Source organism: Pinus tabuliformis, chromosome 5_2 (assembly GCF_031772625.1).
Source record: "Pinus tabuliformis cultivar Carrire ecotype Pingquan chromosome 5_2, CPIR1, whole genome shotgun sequence".
NCBI classification, from domain to species: domain Eukaryota; kingdom Viridiplantae; phylum Streptophyta; class Pinopsida; order Pinales; family Pinaceae; genus Pinus; species Pinus tabuliformis.
Window position 1 is genome coordinate 496,425,305 of NC_142306.1, and position 4,249 is coordinate 496,429,553.

The window sequence follows — 4,249 nt, forward strand, 5'->3', positions numbered from 1 at the left end:
TTCAAAAGGAACAACACTTTTGATTTTTCTGCTGTTCCTTTTCAAAAGGAACAACACTTTTGATTTTTCTGCTGTTCCTTTTCAAAAGGAACAACACTTTTGATTTTTCTGCTGTTCCTTTTCAAAAGGAACAACACTTTTGATTTTTCTGCTATTCCTTTTCAAAAGGAACAACACTCTTGATTTTTGTTGTTCCTTTTTCAAAGGAACGGTGTTTGCCTATTTTGTTGTTCCTTTTTCAAAGGAACGGCATTTGCTTGTCTTGCTGTTCCTTTTCTAAAAGGAACAACATTTTGATTTTTGCTGTTCCTTTTTCAAAAGGAACGTCATTTTGAGTGTGTTGTTGTACTGTTTTTCAAGAGAGATAGCATTTTTATTTTCTGCTGTTCCTTTTTCAAAAGGAACAGCATTGGTATTTTCTGCTGTTCCTTTTTCAAAAGGAACAGCATTGGTGTGTTCTGCTGTTCCTTTTTCAAAAGGAACGGCATTGGTGTGTTTTGCTATTCCTTTTTCAAACGGAATGACATTTGCATTTTTGAGACCTATGCTCCTTTATTGTTATTTTCTCAAAAAGGAACACTTCTAGCATACTATTTCTCTCCTTGTGAAACAAGCTTATCCCTTTTGCTGATCCAAATTTGAGGATGCTTCTTGCTCCTATTCTTTCAAAGTCTTTTAGAGACAGCTATGCACTTATGCAACAAATACAAAATCACAACATACTGAAATCAGGAAATTATAAATCGCTATCTTTATAAGGCTCTGTATTGGTAAGAGGACAAAAGGAAGGACATACTTATCTTTTGTTGTCATTGTCTTACTAATTTTGCCCTGATCGGTTATCTTTATCATGCCATTCTTTTTAATCCACTTTGATTTTTGTTTAAGAATAAGAGCAAAGGGTTTATATCCTCCTATTGAGATGATAAGACTTCTTCCACCATTCCTACTCTTAAGGAGTGTTGAACCACCCTTTGTGTATATATAAGGAAAAGTGCTTTATGAAAAAAGAAAGTAATAAACAAATGAATTATAAATTGTCAAATGCAGGATAGGGGGTCTCATCAAGAGACAACCTACCATGATCATGAGGATGGAAGTGAAGTGGCATTCCCACTATGGCCACCACACTAGGGATATGGTCCAAAAGGTATATCAAATAAACAAACCTTGGAACAGGAGGTCTCATCACGAGCCAGCCTGCCCACTCTTCGCCCCCTCCTAGTGAATGGCATTATGGCTAACTGGTTACCAAGCTAGCATAATGGCCTACACTTTGACATTACATTCCTTAATATGCACATAAAGGATCATGGTTCCAGGGGTGAAATAAACAACTCTGCCAAGGTTATGGACACCTGTCGGCAGCAGAGCACTGTTAATGGTATCGAAGTCACATTAATTACACCAATAGGTAGGATACTAATACTCTTTTGTTTCTTATATCCTAGGCACTAATCATACATTATTTCCCGACTTATATATCGCATGAAAATTTATTACACCAATCATGGCAAAGGAGGTGACAATGACCACTTGAGATTTGGCAAGTACGACAAACGTCCTATCCCCCGGCCTCGCATCATATCATAGCAGCCTCTTACGTAATACGCGATCCAACTTTACGCCTCGATTGCGGTAATTCGTTGTTTTTCTAAACATGGCATATTTTCATATGCTGTTCCTTTATGACTTGGTTACAGATTGGGTGTCACTCCTTTCTTTGACAGCTGGGGCAGCCTATCGCATTGTTGGGGGGGGGGGAGGTTAACCTCATTATTCCCTGGGTTATGTGTCAGCTCACTATTTGGGAAAGATAGTGTACCAGGAAATGGCACGGTTTAATGGCATGATATTTCTATTTTTTTCTACACAAGTTGTTGTTCATAAGTCATTTCTGTTGCATACTCTGTGTTTTTTTTCTAAATCCTACGATTATTACCCTCTCTGTGTTTCAAGCAGCACAAGTAGTTGTTGTTCCATTGAGAATCTATAGTGAAACCATGGGAGTCAGGGCAATTCGAAGCGAACCACGGGTGTTAACAGTCTCCATTGCTGCTCGGGAGATCCTGGAAAGAGCAGGATGGCTGACTTATCTCAGTCACCTGCAGGAGTCCAATGAAACAGTGGCGATGGAATTTCTACAGAACCTACAAGAGGATCACTCCAGAGTGAGGGGGAAACAGATAGCGGTCACCGACGATATAATCGTAGAAGTCTCGGGACTACCAGCCACCGGACCTGTATGTACATTAAAGAAGGAAGGACTATAGAAGATCATGGAAATTTTCCAGGATGAAGGCCAGAGCTTAATGATTAAGGGGAAGGGAGTTCTGCCAGCAACGCTAGGAGAACCCTGGGCAGAATTAGCAAGAGCAGTACAAAGCTACATCACCTGCGAGGGGAGAAAAGACGTGGTAAGGTCACGACATCTTAAACTCTTAGCTGTTCTAAAGCAGAAATGCTCTGTAAATCTTCCTGCACTTTTGAATTCTTTACTTCATGACGTCGCATGAAGCCTAAAAAAGGCACAGCATGTAGAGTCAGTTGTCAGCCACCATGGATTAATCCGACTAATAGTTAGTCATAGCCTCACCCAGCAGCAAAGCAGCTGGGAAGAACTAATTGCAATAATTGAGGGGAGAGCGACAGCACCTTCCCCAAAACGTAAACATACTACAAGCACACCAGAACGTCTGGAAAAACGCAGATAATTAGGAAAACAAAAACATGCTGCGAGCACATCTGAACGACCAGAAATACGCCAGGAATCAGCAAAGCGTAAGCATGACACTGATACATCGAACAGCTAGAGAAATGCAGAAAATCAGACCGGTTAGCCTGGATAAGAGGAAGGTTGGAGAAACTCCAGGAAAGCACCAGTCAGCCAGTGGTAATTGAGGACGAGCAACCCTCACGGCCAGAAGTAGAAGAAGAACAAGTCGAAGGAGAAAAGGAAGGAGAGGCCGAGGAGGCTGAGCAATCTGAAGAGAAAATGAAGAAGCAGCTGAGCATTCGGAAACAGAAGCTGAGCCTCCTGAGACAGAAGCTGAACCTCCTGAAACAGAAGCTGAGCATCCTGAAATGGAAGCTGAGCATTCTGAGGCAGAAGCTGGACAATCCAAGCAGGAGGAGGAAATGGGACAGCAGGTAGGTAGCCCACCACAGGACCCAGTGGGAGAAGATGAATTGGCCACAATCTTGGCCAATATGGGTGAGTATGGCTAACCTTCCACTCCATCATACCTCCGCGACAAACCCCAAGAAGAAGATACATCCGAAAAACCACATGTAGAAGAGGCATAAGAAGGAAATCTACCTGTTCATGATGAAAAGGAGATAGGAGACACTAAACGGGAATAATCTGTTCCCAAGGCACTAGAGGAAATTCCAGAGGAAGTAGGGATAGAAAAAGAAGTCACGGAACCAGTTAGGGTTCCTACCCCAAAACAGCCAGCATGAAACAATGAAGAAGCACTCCAGGAGAAAGATCCAGGGACTAGTCACGGCCCAGAATGTAGTAGGAAGCCTGCTGTTCCTTCTAATAAAACATTGGAAATTAGGGAATTACGAAAGGAACAACGGAGGTTATTGAGCATAATAGCCCAACTCCACTAGGAGATCAGGATCCTGAAAGCGAGGTAGAGGGTAAGGAATACCGTCGGGAAGAAAAAGATGACCACTGCAGTAAAAATCCACAGGATAAAAAGGTGGAGGACCAAAAATCGCCCTGCTGATCAAAACCCTACTGAAGATCTAGTTGTTGTTCCAAATGAGGCTGAAGGTCCAGCTGCTGTTCCAAACGACGCTAAGGGACAGACTATTGTTCCATTTGAAAAGGAACAACAGCAAGCTGGTATTCGTGTTAAGAAAGAAATGGACAGCAAGAAAATTCAAAAGGAGGCACCACCCTCAGGGGTGATAAGGGTTCTGAAATCAAAACAACGCAATAAGAAAGTTCAGGTAAAACTCCCGACCTCCACTGATGCATGGAAAAGAGATCGAGAGACAAGGACCTTGCACAAGGGATTGAAACTTGCTCAGCAAGAAATGGAAAGGCTTATAGAACAAACGGTCCCTCGCAAGAAGTATGAAGAACTCCAACAACAACTAAGGAACGTCAACCAATCCGAAAGCCAGGCCTTTGAAGGGTGGCGAAAGGAACAAGAGAAAGTTGCAAAGGTAACCCATAGGCTAGATACTGTTATCAAACAGATGGATACCTTGTGTTCTTTATACAATGACGTTT